The sequence below is a fragment of the Phycodurus eques genome, chromosome 5, assembly GCF_024500275.1.
Source record: "Phycodurus eques isolate BA_2022a chromosome 5, UOR_Pequ_1.1, whole genome shotgun sequence".
In the NCBI taxonomy this organism is placed as follows: Eukaryota; Metazoa; Chordata; class Actinopteri; order Syngnathiformes; family Syngnathidae; genus Phycodurus; species Phycodurus eques.
Window position 1 is genome coordinate 24441990 of NC_084529.1, and position 19729 is coordinate 24461718.

Below are 19729 nucleotides of genomic sequence, written 5' to 3' on the forward strand. Positions count from 1 at the left end.
TAGCCTTTCTGTACAGCGTAAGAGCGAGAAAAGTAGCAAATCACTTTTTAAACCACTTTGCTCTGATTTATACTGCACTGTCATATTATCTCCATTTTCCTTCTTTATCTATGGAGCACATGTAGACTTCTTTCATCTTATGGGGTTGAGGGGGGTGGGGGTGGGGGGCTGTGTTTAGCCAGACCACATGGAGTTGGGCTGCTGGTCTCAGTGGCGACTAAGGAGGGCAGGGAGTGAAAGCCAGATTTTGTTAAAACGTTTGAAAAGTCACAGCGTGATATACTGTACAGTAATGCAAATGTTTGTGCAAACATTTGAAGCACTTGACGCGTGATACACCAATCTGTGTACAGAACAGGGGATAGCCTAATGACTCTGTTATTTCACACACACGACCTTATTTGGCCTCTCTGATATCCCCAATTTGTCAGCCGAATTTGATATAGTGACACAAATATTTGCCCAGGCACACATTAATGATGTTTGCCGAGCATATAGGGACAAACAAACCACAATGCTGTGCAACGAACGTAATAAATGTGAAACAGTGTGTGCAATTATTTCATGGAACTTCATGGAACCAACCCAGTGCACTGAAGGCCTGCGTTTGTGCATGTGAGTTCCATTTTTTTAACAGGCTGTTCTTCTTACTTCCTGACCACCTAGAGTTATTTTAGAGTGTTTACGATATGCCGATGGTGATGATTGGTGGTGATGATTATGCCACGCGTCTGTGTGAGACTGGGAGAGACTGGGAGGAAATGTTGATTCCTTCATAAAATCAAAAGTTGAGAATAAAATACATTGATTTAAACGGCTCATCACAGATGCTGTAGATCAGGGATGGGCAACTTACTTACTTCCCAAACAGATGTATGACTAAAATGCCATTTTAAAAATGGGCAAAATATGCGCATATGTCTGTTTTTTATTGATCAATGTACATCACAGTATCATAATATATTTCATCCTCAAATGCATGTATAAAAGATTCACTTTTCAACAACAAAGAGTTTGAAGTAAACACCAAAACAACCACATACTGTGATTTTTATTTGTATTATTTTTTTCAGTGCAAAGGGCTCTCTTATGTCTAGATCAGATTATAGGATTTTAGCCCCGATATTGGCCTGATTAGCTATCGCAGGTGATTTCCCAGATCGGGCCTGACATATTTTGTCGGGAAGGACAAAACCTCTTCTAGTGTGACATAATCCACGACCAACTATTTGGCCCCACGATAGCTCTACGACGCCAAAACGAAAAGTCTGGCATGTTAGATTTTTTATTTTTTTTTATATCTTCCATATAGTTTGATATATCAACTACAACTCTCCGACAGCATTCCCTGACGTCGACCAATAGGACTGCATTTTGTGACCGGCGCGTCGCCTCCCAGGCTTGCCGTTGTCAACATACATGGTCGCCGTTGTCAACATTTATTCACCCCCACAAACATTTAAGCTTGAGAGCATGAGTAGACAGAACGCCAGCATGTTTACGCACAAATGTTAGTGCTACCACTAGCTTGCTAGGCTACATAATGTTTTGTTGCCTGCTTGTGAGCTGTATCGTATTAAAAGTATGTGAACATACCTCAAGCCCAAGCACGTTTTTTTCCCTCTTTTGTTCTTTTTTTCATTCAACATTCCCGCAGCGATCCTTTGATTGACAACAACTGTCGCTATGGTGACGGATGTATCCAGTTGTGGTGTAAGGTGAAACGTTTTCTGGTCACGCCTCCCCGACAGTGTTTCATTTGACAAGATAAGGCACAGTGATCATAAAAAAACGGTATATGGTTGTATCGGAATACACGTCGTGTAGTGTTGCTACTATCTGACAGAGACACGGCAGGATTTTATGGTAGTAGTCTGACAGTGCAATCGTGAAAGACCAAATTCGTCTTGTAGTCTGATTATATATGATTATATTATATGATAGTCTGAAAAATTACCATTCAAAGAAAAAAAAAAATATGCTGAACAGCAAACCAACATTAAGTGCAAGAACTCATTTTGTGATTTTTTTTACCAAAATTAACTCAAAGATTTTAATATTAAACTATGTCTGTCCTGCATGTTATTCAAAATACCGAAATTAATAGGCCAATTTACTCACCTCTATGATCCCGGGCAGTATAGGGGAGGAAAGTTCACTCTGCTTTGTTGAAGCAGCGCTGACAAAACCGGTGCCTCTCCCCTGGATTGCGACTCAGCCATCCGTCACAACAGCTGCTTGTTCACCATATGCGTTTGCAAAGCTATTAATGGTGTTAAATATGGCCACGTTCAGGAGGAGACACAGGACACAAATCTTCATGCACTTTGAACAAACTGCCAATGTTTTTTGTGAAGAAAAAAAAAAAGTGCTGTTTGTGTACTTTTGTTGAGATGGGTCACTGTAAAACCTTTTCCATAAGGTTGTTAATCATTATCGTTTAAGTGTGTTTATGTTGCCTGTACTTCGTGGAATGTGTCTTAATGAACTATCGGGTTACATTTATGTTGCACATTGTGTACAATAAAATCCTGACTCTGACCTGTGCGCGATACAGTAACATCCCGGTCATTTCTGTTGACTGCTAAGCTAAAGTAAGCATTACCTGGCGTCTCACCAGGATATGATAGCATGCTCTTCCTGATAATTCCTCCTTTTACATAAATAACTCGCCAGCGTCACAAAATCAATAATGGCTGGTCTCTAAATTCTAGTTCTCTAATGGATAAGAACCGGTGGAAGTGCTACAAAGCGATGTCTGCCATCTGGCGGTAAACGGTGTGGGCGCGGCCCACATGCGGCCGTGGGCCGCCAGTTGTCCAGACTCAATGACATCACCCAATCTCCTAATTATTAAAACAATCTTGTAGTCTTGTGAAATAAAGTCTTAAAAACATTTTTTTTTAAATTCCCATAAATTCAAACAACAACTCAAGTCTGCTCACTCGAGTTAGACTTGATGACTAGGTTGTACAGTATTGTTTCACTGACTGGAGTCAAATCACTGACCTGACACAACTAAACCATTTGAGCAACAACTGATACATCCGAATGATGTGAGTCTGCAGTGCTTCTGGGGAATGTGTTTGTTTCAGTTGACTGACTTTAGTAGTGTAGTAGTAACTAGAAAAGACTGCAGACTATGAACTCGGCACAACCCAATCATCCTCGTCTGCAGTGTTTCCATGAGTCTGCAATGTCGATTCAATGAACCAATACTGCTCAGTCCTTCATATGAGTGTTTCTCGAGAGTTCGGTTGTTTCAGTTCACTGACTGGAGTTAGCCAAATCGCCGGACCCCTTGTAATAATTCAGTTGTCTTGGTTCACTGTGGACTCACCGGAAACACTGCAGACTCTCTGAACTTGACATAAATGTATCATAATTTTGGAGTGTTTTCAGTGAGTTTAGGGTGATCGCTCACTGATTCGAGTTAGTATCAAGCAGTGTCTAAATGTCATGATACAAAAAAAGTATTGGGAAAATTTTATAGAGATTCAATTTATGTCTTTCTTTGTGGAGAATATATACAAAAATATGATGTGGCTTGATCATACTCTTTCATAGTTTGGTAGTATGGGTGTAGTAAAAGACAAAACACTCTTGACACTCGCCAGGGTGATTGATGATTGAGGTGAGCATTGCATTCAGCATCCCAGGAGCAGCTACACATCAGTCTTCCTGTGAGACAAATTTGACAGTCGCCAAACCCGGCGCCCCACCTGCTTACTGCCCCCGCACGCCAGCCTTCAAACGCCTCACAGCCAAGCACACCCGGCAAGCCATCGCCACCATAAATCACCCAAAACAAAGCGGGTTTAATCTGTGACGCGCAGGCCTGACATGCAAATGTATTACCTGTTGTCGGTAAAAGTGCGATTGCCCTCTCTGAGTGGAGCCTCTGTTTACCTTTGAGGAACCAGTCGGATGCTGTCAAGACAAAGTCTGCCACAAAGGAAGCTGATGGCGGCAATTCAGGAGACAAAACCCCTCTTTTCCCAACACTCCCGCTGCCTTTTCATGCCAGATGTGCGATTTTGCCAAAAAAGATTTAGGGATTTTTCTCAAGCACATTTGTAAAACATGAATAACAAATGATCTCCTGTGAATTGGACTGTGGATAGCGGCACCCTATGCTTGGAGTGAGTCACAATGGTTACTTACAATGCTTTGAGTCCAGGGTTTTCCAGGAAGAAGCATTGTGAGGGAATGTGCGTGCAAAGTTGTGCCCTTTGTCAAAAGGCAGTTTTTTTAAAGTCTGTCTAAACGCATCTACTAAAAGTTTGGGGTGTGCGACATTGCAAGATAAGATTTGAATTGTTTACTATTATTAGTGTTACACTTATACACTCAAGTGCAGGCTGTGACTAATGTAAGGAGAGTTCAGTTTTATTGTTTTGGTACTATTGATTACACTAGTATAACTTAAAAATAACTTGAACCAGCCGCACAAGGAGGGATGTGGCCGAACTGGACAATCGTGAACAAATTAGTCGGCAACTGACCCTTATACACTAACGCTGACTGACGATACCAAACTCGCTGGAACTAAAAAAATGTGACTGCTGACATTCTTATCGGGAAACAACATTTTGAAGGGCCATATATAGAGTATTATTTTGTGAAACGACTAACAACAGCTTGTGTAAATTTACTGTGCCCTCACACTAACTCAACACATGACCTTCTTCTTCTTTTTCTTCTTCTTCTCTCGGGGTCACCACAGTGCGTCATCTTTTTCCATTTACACGGTCTATCTCCTCCATCCTCTTCTCTAACACCGACTGACCTCATGTCTTCCCTCATTACATCTTTCAGTCTTCTCTTTGGTCTTCCGCTAGCTCTCTTGCCTGGCAACTCCATCCTCATCATCGTTCTTACAATATACTCACTATCTCTCTTCTGAACGTGTCCAAACCATTGAAGTCTGCTCTCTCTAACTTTGTCTCCAAAACATCTAACCTTAGCTGTCCCTCTGATGAGCTAATTTCAAATCCTATCCAACCTGGTCACTCCAAGAGAGAACCTCAACATCTTCATTTCTGCCACCTCCAGCTCTTCTACCTTTTGTTTTTCAGTGCCACTGTCTCTAATCCGTACATCATGGCTGGCCTCACCAGTGTCTTATAAACTTTGCCCTTCATCCTAGCAGAGACACTTCTGTCACATAACACACCTCACACCTTCCTCCACCTGTTCCAACCTGCTTGGACCTGTTTCTTCACCTCCTTACCACACTCACCAATGCTCTGGACTGTTGACCCTATCTCTTCACACACTGCGCGACACCTTCATTTGTGATTCGACATTTTGATTCGCAGCCAAACTAGTTGCAGGCGATGGGCAACTAATAATCCAGTTGTAGAACCGCATACACTGCGAGACATGACTGAGTAGTTCAGTTGCGTTTTGTCGTGTTGCTCAGTGTGTGACTGACTAAGCCTTTTCTTTACAGTTGATGAATGTTTTATGATTAGACTGGAGGTTTATGTTGGATCTTGAGGTTCCGCTGCAGCTTGCAGTAGTTTAGAACTGCTTTTTTTTTTTAAACCATCCTATGAGGCATATTATTACCATGTGTACCTAATGCAGTCTCCAGCAAGTGTTTATTGAGTCTGATAGCCTACTTAAAATTTAAAATGCTGCAAAACACTTAACATGTTGTGACCAAAGAGTGGTGCATAATTGGCTTTCTCACAGTACTATCTGACAAAATACATTACACTGTACGGTACTAGGTTGATGTGGAGAAATGGATAAAATGTCACGGAGCGGCAGAAATTAGGTCCGCCCACGTTCCTTCGGGGCATTTTCTCTTAAATGTGTTTGGCCCTAGTGGGTTTTTTTTTATATGGTGGATTAAAAACTGCTGTTCAACTTCATCACCAGTATATGTTGCAATCATTTAGTAAGATATATAAAACAATTAGGCAACAGTAACATAGGATTGCCCGAAAAGAGTCCTTATCCATAAATGTTGCTTGTCGTATTTGTTAAGAGTAACCACTGGAGTTTGCGCCCTCAGGTCTTTTTGCAGTCACTTTAGATGAAGAAGTAATTTGCTAATATCACCGAGCAACTTGTCATGTCAGGTGATTAATTAAAAACTAGTTGAAATTAGGGATAAAATGAATAATGGCGAGCACAGCTTCATTCCTGACCTTGTTAAATTTTTAATGAGTTCAGCACAATGGAGATTCCATTTTTACAAATGGAGCTACAGGCTCGTGCGAACACTGCACATAATTAAAGATTGTCTCCTTATTACCAATATCTTTATACTTCTGCAGGGAAAGTAAGACCTGTTTTTGGGATACAGCAGCTCACAGTTGATGAGCAGTCAAGGAGCGGGATGAACACATGATGATGAATATATCAAAAAACTCCAGAGAGTTGTGTTCCCAGGAGACTTCTTCACAAAAAGACCTTTTGAATGCTCAGATTCTCTGCCTGGGGAGAAGTCAAAGTTGTCTGCAAAGTGAGAGAAAAACAAAGATTCCTGTCAGTAATACAACAACAAATACACATTCCAAGATTAGTCACGAATCTTAAACGGGACATTCTGTATTATGGAATGCTAACTTTTAAATGGCTTATACAAATAACTGCGTCTTTGGTGTGACTGCCTACCCATAAGCAGTGGGTCATTTGCATGAGAGAGAACTGCCCCCTCAAATCAGGCTAAGCTATTGGCTTCCACCAGCAGAGGCACTGTTGATTCAATTAGTTTAGTTTAGTTTAGTTATAGTCTGAGCAACATAATGCTTAGCTATAACCTACAGCCACACATATGTACATCTAATCCAGGCAGCAGTATTTTGCTCAGGACAAAATCTGCATGGAAATAGGAGTTAAGAACATTAAGAAGAGAGATTCTTCCATCTCAAATTCATATCAAAATAACAATTAACTGATTCATTCATGGTGAATTTTTGTATTTTAGCTAAATGCCCATCCCTAGTTGGCAGTGTACTGATTGTTATTTAGATGTCATTCTGCCATTGCTGAGCATTGTGTTATTCTGGGCTGTCAGCAGGGCATCTTTTACGTTTTAATTACGACGGCAATTGAGAGAGGAGATGGAGACTGTGAGACATGGATTATTTATAGCGCCTGATCTCAATTGTGTCACGGGGAAACATTTTCAGCTTTCTTTGAAATACTTTGGATGTCATTGATATGAATAAAGTCACTGTGACTAGGCAGTTTTGATAAATCATCCACATTTAGATTTAAAAATAAATAATCTACATTTAGACTTTTCAAATTACTTCCAAGTACACTTACAAAAACGGGCCTAGAAGTAGTTTCATTCAAAAGGTTACTGTAATTATATAATCTGCGTTCGCATAGGTTAGTGAAAAGGAATGCAATGAATTTAATGTCAAAATTGCATGTTAACTGGGAGGGCTGGCAGTGAATGATTAATCACTCCCCCGCCCACACACGCACATAGGTAGGAAGTGAGCCATTTTGGTTTGAAGCATCAAATTACAGGTGAATTTCAGGTGTCGTAATTTTCGTAATTCTCATAAAGTGAATTTTCTCAAATGAGCCCCACTCGAAAGCAAGTATTGTATTGTAAGTACAGTCAAATAGGAGGAGCCAGATGAGGTGGTTGGGGCATCTGATTCAGATGCCTCCCGGACGGCTCCCTGGTGAGGTGTTCCGGGCACGTCCCACCGTGAGGAGATCCCGGGGATAACCTAGGACACGCTGGAGAGACTACGTCTCTCGGGCCTGGGAACGCCTCGGGATCCCCCCGGAAGAGCTGGATGAAGTGGCTGGGGAGAAGGAAGTCTGGACGTCCCTGCTAAAGCTACTGCCCCCGCGACCCGACCTCGGATAAGCGGTTGAAAATGGATGGATGGATGGGCTTGTAGCTACCTTGTAGCATAAAGCCTGTTTTGTGTTAAATCTCCTTAATGTAAAATCCAGTCTAGTATTTTTTTTACTTTTCATGTACATTACTTATTTTACTCTTCAAGTACGTTTTTAAATTGCAATTTATTTGTGTTTAAAATGTAAGAACAATACATTTAATCTTTAAGAACTGTTTGCTTAAAAGAAGTAATGTTAATTTAACTTGATCTAACTTAATATTTGATTTGAATCATTATTTAATTACTTTTTTAAATATATTCCTGTATTTAAAAGCAGTGTTCATGTTCAAACTGTGCGAAATGTTACAGTGGCTTAAAACAATAAAAAATACATTTTAGGAAAAAAACGCTTGTTTTGTTGAACACTTAGCCCTACTACTTACTGTATTTTAATGTTGGTCTTTATGTGATACTTGGAGAGAGAAGTATTTTTTAAGGTGGTACTTAGTGTAAAAAAATTGAGAACAATTGCGAAGTTAAAGAGCTAAGTTTTGTTTTTTTCTACGGCATCTAATGTGGGCTGAGTTTCAAAGTTTGATAATAACTTCGAAAGTCGGACATTTATACAAACTCAGACTAGGGAATTTGCCCAAATGAGCCCCAATTGGACGCAGGTCTACTTGACAGATGGGCGACGCTACATTGCGAAGCTTTTTTGCTTCCACTGTCTAGCAGAGCATCGTGTCTAAGTTTGCTTGATTTGAGGATTCACGGGCAGAAACGGGGAGGCGAGGAACCATTCATCGCTGCTTGCAGCTTTCATTATACTGCAGTTTAATTTTATACATAATAACTTATCTTTGTCTTTGATGGTTAATAATGTACACTTAATACAGGTTATATGATGGCAACAGATCAAGCCTGAAACAAATTAAATCATTTTATTTCCTTTGGGAGATGTTTTGAAATTACTTGGAAGTCAACCAGTGCCACGGATTGCATTGTGTTCCGCTGTACATGCACATTTATGGTATTAAACCAATTAGTCATTAATTCTTGGTGTGTGTAGTGAAAGGTAAAAGTTGATGTGTTGACAGTAATAAATGAGAAAAAAAAGTTTGGAAAGGGCATTGAGGGCCTTCTGATAATGGGACAAGTGTTATTTCATAGCGTGACTTTTTTGAAAAAAAAATAGTGGTGTGACTTAATGATTTTTCACATTTACAAAATAAACGTGTCTTTCTCTGTCGTGCTATTGCAGATCAAGCACGACTTACACAACCTAATCAAGATCTCTGCCTGTGTTTTGGGCTCTTTATTAATTGGGGGTGAAATACTGTCTGGGTTTATTTATGGTGTGGCGCAGTGTTGGAAATGCCAGCTGTCATATCACGCCTGCGCTGGAATAAACTCTTATTTTGCAAGCTCCACGCCACTTGTTGGAATGCTTGCAATTAATGTCGGATTGTACATACAGTTGTAACTCTACAATTGATGTAACGTATGTATGGAATGAGGATTCCTTTAGTTACATTTCTCAACTATTAGGTAAAGATTACTTGGAATTCTGAACCATTTTTTCACAAAGTTTTGGTTACCATTATGACTGTAGGCAGAGCTAGGGGGTTGTGACAAAGCAAGCGCCCATAAAAACGGTGAAAGCATGGACTATATTTTCACTGATGTCGGCAGCATTTCATTCCCAAGCTGGCCAATGACATGTCAGTTAGAGTAGCGTGTTCAATATTCCCTTATTGTTGCATCACAACTTTGAACTGCTCGCTTATAGACACATTTTGTGTTGTACATACAGTTGTGACTCCATCCATCCCTCCATCTTCCGTATAGCTTATTCTTACTAGGGTCGGGGGCGTGCAGGAACCTATCCCAGCTGTCTCTGGGGGAGAGGTGGCATACACCCTGAACTCGTCGTCAGCCAATTGCAGGGCACATATAAACAAACCATTCACACTCACATTCACACCGACGGGCAATTTAGAGTCTTCAATTAACCTACCGTGCATGTTATTGGGATGCCGAAGGCAACCCGAGTACGCGGAGAAAACCCACGCAGGCACGGGGAAAACATGCAAATTTAGATACACATGAGCATCCGGAAAGACAGTAAAAGCATTAATTGTATTTTCACTCATGGAGGCAGCACTTCAGCACTAAGCCCCCCCCCCACAATTATACTTGTAAATTAGTGTATGGCTCCGTGCATGTGGAACATTGGAGAGACAAATACACCCTGATTCCACCAAGAAGACTTTGTCAAACATTTGAGTATGTGTCATTATCAGAAGCTACACTGTTAGCTTATGCTAATCTGTGCAAACACTGCAGCTCTGCTTGGACTTTGGCTTTGACCAGATAGTGTACTCTGACAGTTTCTTGAAAATGGCAGATCTTCACCCAGTGTAGGTTCCAGGTCATTAGGGACGAGACTCTGTGTGCGGCAGTTATATGTAAATTAGCTTTACAGTCCAGCAAAATTCAGGACGGCATAGGCATATTCAAATTTGTGTTGCCATAAATGATGGTGTTTCCATATAGTCGGACCGTTGCTTGGAAAGAGCGAATCTTCACCCAGTCTAGCTGCTAAGACATGGGCGGATAAACTGTGTGGGGGTGGTGTTATATATTTTTCCCCACTGTTTCATTAAAATCTTTAAATGTTTAGAAGGGGTTGCTCACAGATGCATTCTCAGAAATAGGCAGCAAACTAAAATACAAACAAAAACAAAATATTTGCTTAGTGTAATTTCACACTTAGTAGGTGGGTAGGGACTCCAGAAACCCAACTAAGTGTATACAAGCAATTTAAAAAGTTTCGTCCATAATATGTCCCATTTTATTTAAAGCAATTGTCTTTTGAGGTTCCACTGTATCTATTCTAAGCCCCTGAAAACCTGTTTTGTGCTCTCTGCACACCTCAGTGAGGACAGCACCAGCTGGAATCATGATTGACACTTGTGACTGGGTCCACAGATGGACGCATGCCCGACAAATCCATGTCCATGACGTGTTCAAGCCAAGGACCACCCTATCCCCCTGGCTCTAAGTCAGATACAAAAGGAGGAACGGGGTGCGAGGTCGGGCCTCTTCGGGCTCACGTGTAAGCGTTCAAAGCCAGCTGGTCTGGCTTTGGCTTAACCAATGGGCCGAGTGAAACCAAGGCAGCAGAAAGACGAAAAGTTGTAGATGCAAGGAAAGGGATGCAGACAGTCAAGAGGAAGGCCATGTGGAGACTGGAACAGCAGGTTCTGTGAAGGCATTTGTGTGGCAACAACAAACAGGCCAGGTGTCAGGAAAAACTCGACGCAATTGAAAGGGACTGGATGCTACTGAGGGTAACATTAAGCTGTATTTACTGCAGTATTCCATTGTTGTTTATTGTGAGGAGTGGGATGTGCCTGTTTACCTTATAGCATGCCGTGGTTCGATTTAGTTGCCTCTTGTTCATCATTTTGATAACATAACAACCATTACTAAAGGACTCATGCATAATACTGTCACAATAGGCAGTTCACTGTTGGACAAAATTAAGGAATCGCTGTGTTTATTATTTTTATTCCAACGAATGTGTGACCTTCTTGAGGGCCTCAACGTGACCAAAAACTCACTCAATTTTTGCAAATGTCTGCATTCTGCTGAAAATATACATTTGTAATGGGGAGCAAATGCAAATCGAAATCCGACAATTTTTTTGTTTGAAGCAGCCGTTTTGGGTGAATTCCAGGGCTCATACTTTGGTACTCGTAGTAAGGAATTCACCCAAATTATCCCAGAATGAATCTAATTATTTGGGGCCCTCCACATGTCTCATTTTAAAAAAAAATGTGTATCCTGGTGAAAATATAAATATTTTAAGGGGTCCCGAACATGTCCCCGCCCCCTCCAAAACTCATTCAGTTGTGCCCCTGAAAGAAAAACAATCATCCCAAATCGCCCCAAACAGCATTTTCACTAACCAACACAACATTGGGTGGACATGTCTATCATAGCAGGACGTGCTCTGTAGAATACCAAGCCCCTATTTTCACCAGTAGGTGCGCATCGATTGAGTTAGTTTACACCGTACTCGTGAACCCATATTCTGCATTTCCAATCTGGGTTTTGATATTTAAATATGCTATTTATGATCAGGCAACAGATATTCATCATTATCAGGCAACAGATATTCATCATTAAATAATTACAGTGCTTGGGAACATAAGGCAAGTCAATAACGAAGACACTTGATTCAGTCAGGGTTGCATGTCATAAGTGTAGACTAATTTTCAGCCTTTGTTTTAGTAATGACTAATAAAACAGACAAAAACACACTATATTCTTAACTATCCATAACTAAAATGCAAACGACGACTAACTATAATATCGAAAAAAGGCGAAATATATTTATAAACTGAGCCATCTGGGGCAATGACGTCACGTGACGTGTTGCACGTTTTCTGCACAGTCACTCAACTCACGTGTACCCATGCAGCCAGTGGCGCAAACACAATGGACGGTGATGAGGGATTGGCATACTTAAACTGGAAATACAGTCACTACTTCGAGTTTCCCTAAAGAGGACAATACTAAGGTTCGTTGTACACTATGCGCGCACACACACACAGACACACACACACACACACAAACACACACACACACACACAGGTGCCTTCATGGACCCCCACACAATCAACAGGGTTGCTACAATCTGTGTCTGTATGCATGCATGCATGTCTGTCTGTCTGTCTGTCTGTCTGTCTGTCTGTCTATCTGTCTGTCTGTCTATCTATCTATCTATCTATCTATCTATCTATCTATCTATCTATCTATCTATCTATCTATCTATCAGTTTAGAGTCTTTAAAGAAGTGTACTAAGAATGGTGTGCTCTTATATATTTAGGTGGCTATTTGCCATGTCAAGTCTGCACGGAGTTGCTCAATTAATGTGGCATCAACTACACTCATTTAAGTTATTTGTTCATGTTGATGACATAATGCAGCCCTAAGCCAGTGCAAACTGTAGGCCGTTTCCAAGCCTGGATAAATGCAGAGGGTTGCGTCAGGAAGGGCATCCGGCTTAAAACTTTGCCAAACAAAGATGAGCGTTCATCCAAAGAATTCCATACCGGATCGGTCATGGCCCGGGTTAACAACGTCCGCCACTGGCGCCATCAACCTGCAGGGCGCCTGTGGAAATTCAGCTACTGTGGGTCAAAGTCGAAGAAGAAGAAGAGGTAGAAAGCGGGTTCTTTGGCAGAAAGAGAACAGGAAAGCACAGAGCCTAGAACTGAATGTGGGGACTTTGAATGTTGGGACTATGACAGGAAAATCTCGGGAGTTGGTTGACATGATGATTATGAGAAAGGTTGATATATTGTGTGTCCAGGAGACCAGGTGGAGAGGCAGTAAGACTAGAAGTTTAGGGGCAGGGTTTAAATTATTTTACTATGGTGTAGATGGGAAGAGAAATGGAGTGGGGGTTATTTTAAAAGAAGAGTTGGCTAAGAATATCTTGGAGGTGAAAAGAGTATCAGATCAAGTGATGAGGCTGAAACTTGAAATTGAGGGTGTTATGTATAATGTGATTAGTGACTATGCCCCACAGGTAGGATGTGAGCTAGAGGTGAAAGAGAAATTCTGGAAGGAGCTAGACGAAGTAGTTCTGAGCATCCCAGACAGAGAGAGAGTCGTGATTGGTGCAGATTGTAATGGACATGTTGGTGAAGAAAACAGGGGTGATGAAGAAGTGATGAGTAAGTGCGGCATCCAGGAAAGGAACTTGGAGGGACAGATGGTGGTAGACTATGCAAAAAGGATGCAAATGGCTGTAGTGAACACTTTTTTCCAGAAGAGGCAGGAACATAGGGTGACCTACAAGAGCGGAGGTAGAAACACGCAGGTGGATTACATTTTGTGCAGACGATGAAATCTGAAGGTGGTTACCGACTGTAAGGTTGTGGTAGGGGAGAGTGTGGCTAGACAGCATAGGATGGTGGTGTGTAAGATGACTCTGGTGATGGAGAGGAAGATTAAGAAGACAAAGGCAGAGCAGAGAACCATGTGGTGGAAGCTGAGACAGGACGAGTGTTGTGCAGCTTTTCGGGAAGAGATGAGACAGGCTCTCGGTGGACAGGAGGAGCTTTGAGAAGACTGGACCACTGCAGCCAAGGTGATCAGAGAGGCAGGCAGGAGAGTACTTCTGGCAGGAAAGGAGAGAAGGAGACTTGGTGGTGGAACCTCACATTACAGGAAATCATACAAGGAAAAGGGTTAGCTAAGAAGAAGTGGGACACTGAAAGGACCAAGGAGAGGCGAAAGAATACATTGAGATGCGACACAGGGCAAAGGTTGAGGTGGCAAAGGCCAAACAAGAGGCATATGATGACATGTATGACAGGTTGGACACTAAAGAAGGAGAAAAAGATCTATACAGGCTGGCCAGACAGAGGGATAAAGATGGGAATGATGTGCAGCAGGTTAGGGTGATTAATGATAGAGATGGAAATATGTTGACTGGTGCCAGTAGTGTGCTAGATAGATGGAAATAATACTTTGAGAAGTTGATGAATGAGGAAAATGAGAGAGAAGGGAGAGTAGAAGAAGTGTGGTGGACCAGGAAGTGGCAATGATTAGTAAGGGCGAAGTTAGAAAGGCATTAAAGAGGATGAAAAATGGAAAGGCAGTTGGTCCTGATGGCATACCTGGTGAGCTATGGAAGCATCTAGGAGAGGTGGCTGTGGAGTTTTTGACCAGCTTGTTCAATAGAATTCTAGCGTGGGAGAAGATGCCTGAGGAATGGAGGAAAAGTGTCCTGGTGCCTATTTTTAAGAACAAGGGTGATGTGCAGAGCTGTGGCAACTATAGAGGAATAAAGTTGATGAGCCACACAATGAAATTATGGGAAAGAGTAGTGGAGGCTAGACTCAGGACAGAAGTGAGTATTTGCGAGCAACAGTATGGTTTCATGCCTAGAAAAAGTACCACAAATGCATTATTTGCCTTGAGGATGTTGATGGAAAAGTACAGAGAAGGTCAGAAGGAGCTCCATTGTGTCTTCTAGAGAAAGCCTATGACAGAGTACCCTGAGAGGAACTGTGGTACTGCATGCGTAAGTTTGGAGTGGCAGAGAAGTATGTTAGAATAGTACAGGACATGTACGAGCAGAACAGCGGTGAGGTGTGCTGTAGGTGTGACAGACGAATTTAAGGTGGAGGTGGGACTGCATCAGGGATCAGCCCTGAGCTCCTTCCTGTTTGCAGCGGTGATGGAAAGGCTGACAGATGAGGTTAGACTGGAATCCCTGTGGACCATGATGTTTGCAGATGACATTGTGATCTGCAGTGAAAGCAGGGAGCAGGTGGAGGAACAGTTAGAAAGATGGAGCCATGCACTGGAAAGCAGAGGAATGAAGATTAGCCGAAGTAAGACAGAATATATGTGCATGAATGAGAGGGGTGGTGGGGGAAGAGTGAGGCTACAGGGAGAAAAGATAGCAAAGGTGGAGGACTTTAAATACTTGGGGTCAACCGTCCAGAGCAATGGTGAGTGTGGTCAGGAAGTGAAGAAACGGGTCCAAGCAGGTTGTAACGGGTGGAGGAAGGTGTTAGGTGTGTTATGTGACAGAAGAGTTTCTGCTTGGATGAAGGGCAAAGTTTATAAAACAGTGGTGAGGCCAGCCATGATGTACGGATTAGAGACAGTGGCACTGAAGAGACAACAGGAAGCAGAGCTGGAGGTGGCGGAAATGAATATGTTGCGGTTCGATCTCTGAGTGACCAGGTTCGATAAAATTAGAAATGAGCTCATTAGAGGGACAGCCAAGTTTCGATGTTTTGGAGACAAAGTTAGAGAGAGCAGACTTCGATGGTTTGGACACGTCCAGAGGAGAAATAGTGAATATATTGGAAGAAGGATGATGAGGATGGAGCTGCCAGGCAAGAGAGCTAGAGGAAGACCAAAGAGAAGGTTGGTGGATGTCGTGAGGGAAGACATGAGGGCAGTTGGTGTTCGAGAGGTGGATGCAGGAGATAGGCTTACATGGAAAAGCATGACGCGTTGTGGCGACCCCTAAAGGGACAAGCCGAAAGGAAAATAAGTTCATGTTGATGACATCATTCTGTAACTTGTGTGGCGTACGTTACCAAGTAATTGGTACGGTTAAGCTAAGGGTTTTTTTTGTACTGTGGATAAGTGATATTCTTGCCACTTCACAGCTGCTGCAAGTAACTAAAAAGTCACTTTTTTCTAATTTAGTTACTTTTGAAATTAAGTTATCAGTAAAGTAACTAAGTTACTTTTTCAAGGTAACTGTGGCAACACTGTTGGCCGGAAAGCAATAGCTGCATTGGCTCTGTAGAGTATGACAATGTACCAACAGAACTCAATCTAACCTACCTATCTTACTGTGCAAATGGGACCTGACCACTGTTGTTGGTACGGAAGGATCCAACAAACTGTATGGTACACATTGTGGCACCTGTCACACAACTCTTGACCATGGACATACCAAACATAATTAGCAAACTTAATCAAACTGTACTGCTTGGTGGTGCTTGCAATGTTCATTTACACTTTTTCTGCTCTCACATGCTTTTATTGAGCTTTAAAATGTAGAAATTGTTACCTTTGATTAACAAAAAACACTATGTACTGTGGTGTACCATTGGTATGTCAATAACGTCAGCACATAAATGTGATTTTGATTTTATAAGTCGATAAGACACTTTCAAGCCAAGGCTGGTGTAGTTTTTGGAGCATTTTAATTGACACAGGCAACGTAATACTATGTATGTGCTGTTCTCCTAATACCTGACACATGGAATTTCTGCTTGCCATAATATTGTCCTTGTGCAGCTTGAGTTTGCACAGCAAAGCAAAAGAGAATGAAGAAAATCTGCAGGAAGAGCCAGTCTGCCTCACCCTGTGCTGGCCATAAAGCACATTCTCATTTAACCTGGACGGCTGCGTGGCCAAAAGCCAAGAGCAGAACAATCCAGACCCGGCCACTTCGACTAAAATGCTTGTACGCTGCTTGTTTCCACCCTGACTCTCCTCTGGTGTTATCTGATACCTCCTACTCAGTCCATGTGTGAACCAGACCCTCTTTTTTGGGGGGTGGGGGCAAAACAAATGGTCATTTCTTTAAACTCTCATGTTGATTTTAAGGTGTACTTCGGATTAAACTCTTTGGTCTTTGCCAAGTTAATAATGATTGTGTTTACCAGGCAGCCAGAAAAGTATACATTCATGTTATAGTAACTTTTTGTTGACATCGCATGATATGGAAATACCACTTGAATTAATCAAGAATGTGTTTATCATCTCCCATGACCAGCGTGATTCAGTCTTATGATGTTAAAATTAATCTTAACAGTGTTATGCTGAACAACTGGGGAGGAGCTCATGCTAAGCAATTACTGTTGCATTGTATCTGTTGTGACCAGAGTTGGCAAAAGTACTCACGCACAAACAATACTTATATAAAAAAAGATTCTGGTCAAAGTATAAGTACGGATTCAACACTGCTACTTAAAAGGTACTTAAAAAGTACAGACTCTGTACAGAAGTATAAAATTTAAAATTATTTTTTACAGTCAATTATATATCATACCTCTTTTGATAACTTCAAACATAAAATTCTCTGCACACCCAATAGCTTCCCTCTTCTATTAACCCTCTCAACCGCGCTGATTTTATCTCTCCATTTACGTCTTTTTTTTAAGTTACGTTGTCAACTGTGGAGGTTGAAAACATAAGCCTATTTTGACAAAGAAGTGCAAATTATTGACATCCACACTTTCCAAATGTAGAGAGTAAAAGTAAAAAGTCATCAGACAAATAAATACTTAAGTACAGATACAGTCCTGAAATATCTACATTAGTATAGTTACAAAGTATTTGTACTTCGTTTCTTCCCAACACTAGTTCTGATCAAGAATAGCATTAAAGATTACCTGCAGTAAACTCCACCAAGGGCCACCAAATTGAAAATCTTCAGAAACATCCGCCCAATTGCACAGTGTTCTGTAAACAAAAAATATTAATTTGGATCAAAACCAAAATCATCACTTTGTAATTGTTCATAGAAATTGTTCCGTAGGTTTTTAATCCAGCTAATAACAACAAAATTAAGTGGTGGCCTATGCTCCGATAGATGGCGTGCGCCGATTAATCGTGAGAGAATTAATAAATGCCGCACCTCCAATTCCTTTCTTCCTCATTCCTTTCATATTTATTTCCTTCCATCCATATCTTCTTTCTCCCTCTCTTGCTATCATTCTCCATTCATTTCCTAATCTCCTTCCTTCCTTCCATCCCTTCTTTCTCCCTCCCTTGTGATCATGATCCATTCGGTATTCCCTTATCTCCTTCCTACCTTCCTTCTATTCGTCCTTAAGTAACTTTATGTAAAATGTGTATACCTACTTTTGGCCACCATTTATAATGCAATATGTGATTTCCATTAAATGTCATCATCTATTTCTGCAAAACTAATATTATTTAATAGTATAAATATATTGGACTTGTAATGGCCCTTCCCCACAATCAAAACCCTGCTTTTCTGTTACTTAAGATATTTTTTTTGTGGGGGAAAAAAAAAGTCACTAATGTGCAGATATGCTTGCACTCGACACTATGTGTGGTTATATCGAACCTCACAGCACCTGCTCGATGTGCACTTCCCCTGAAAAACAGGGACAACAAACTGCTGTCATGTTCCAAAGACACGACCACACCACTGGTCCTGTATACGACATGTTCCAGCCCTTCTTTTGCTCCTATTGGCCGCTCCCGAGAGGCGCTGCGTGCCAGGATTGGATGGCGTGCATGCCACTCATAAGTCACCGCTGTTGTTTTCGCGATGTGACGTCAAAGATTGGTTTTTTTTTAAAGTCCATCTGTTCATTGTTTTCCCTACTGAGTCTCCTCGTAACAATCTACGTTGGGAGACTGTTAGTTTAAAATCGGCCGCCAACTTTTGTATTTATTTTACATGCTCACTCATTCCTTGTTATGCGCGTGCGCTAAAGCGAGTGGGCGTGGGCGAGTTGTGGTGACGTCATCACAGGGGGCGGGGCCTTGCTGTCAAGAGGCAGACTGGCTTTTTCTGAGTTTGTCAGCTTCCCCCCTCCTCCCGCTCAACGCCCCCGAAAATAGCAGCCCAGCGTGTTCAATGTGAACCGAAATTACGGTCTATCCAGCGGAGCTGCCGATACAGAGCGTCTCCAACAACACGTCCCGGGACGAAAAAGGTGAGTGAACGTTAATAGAAACATTTGTTGATGAGAGGCGGCCGTGACCGACGAGGGCGAGTTGGAAACGACAGGAAAGCGGCAGAGGGAGGCGTACAGTATTGTACAGTACCGTGGGATTGGAAGACGTAAAAAAAGTAACAACAGGGCTCAACGAGTTTCAAGCGGCTATTTTACTAAACGCTACTGATATCGGTGGACGGACTCGCTTTTCATCGTACGTCACAATTACCTCTGCTTCTAAAACAGTTCTGTGCGACACGACCAGAGAAAACTTGACAGTTGTTCCCTCTTAACCTGATTAAAGTCGATATTTAGTTTCCATTTGGCTAAAGGGTGCCCGATTTTTTGATGATAAGTGTCTTGTTAACGGTGCCAATCACCGTGGCAGCACCTGCTTTTTTTTTCTTCCACGCAGTCTCTCTCGCACTCGTTGTTTTGACAAGAGAAAACTTGACAGTATTCACCAGTTTCCCTCTTAAACTAGTCATTTACGTCCAATTTGATGAACCTATTAAGCTTTTTGACGATACTTTACAGCATGTCTATTAACAGTGCTGATCACCTCCTGCTTTGTGGAACTTCTTGGTGGTTTGCAGTCTTGCTTTTGTTGTACTTGTTTAAAGAGAAAACCTGACAGTCTTGCAGATTTCAAT

The 19729-nt window shown here is 41.7% G+C and overlaps 1 protein-coding gene across 9 annotated transcripts in view; it reads left to right on the plus strand.

The window, feature by feature from the left end:
* Nucleotides 1-10913: 10913 nt before the first annotated feature.
* Nucleotides 10914-19729, plus strand: part of mef2aa (myocyte enhancer factor 2aa) — a 116209-nt gene continuing 107393 nt past the window's right edge. For 7 of the 9 annotated variants that reach the window (XM_061678277.1, XM_061678281.1, XM_061678283.1 and 4 more), the window contains exon 1: nt 18929-19073. The gene's annotated coding sequence lies outside the window, so the exon portion shown is untranslated. Of the gene's footprint in view, nt 11177-12285; nt 12412-18928; nt 19074-19729 lie in introns of those variants that run through there. The other 2 variants (XM_061678279.1, XM_061678280.1) reach the window with 2 other exon arrangements.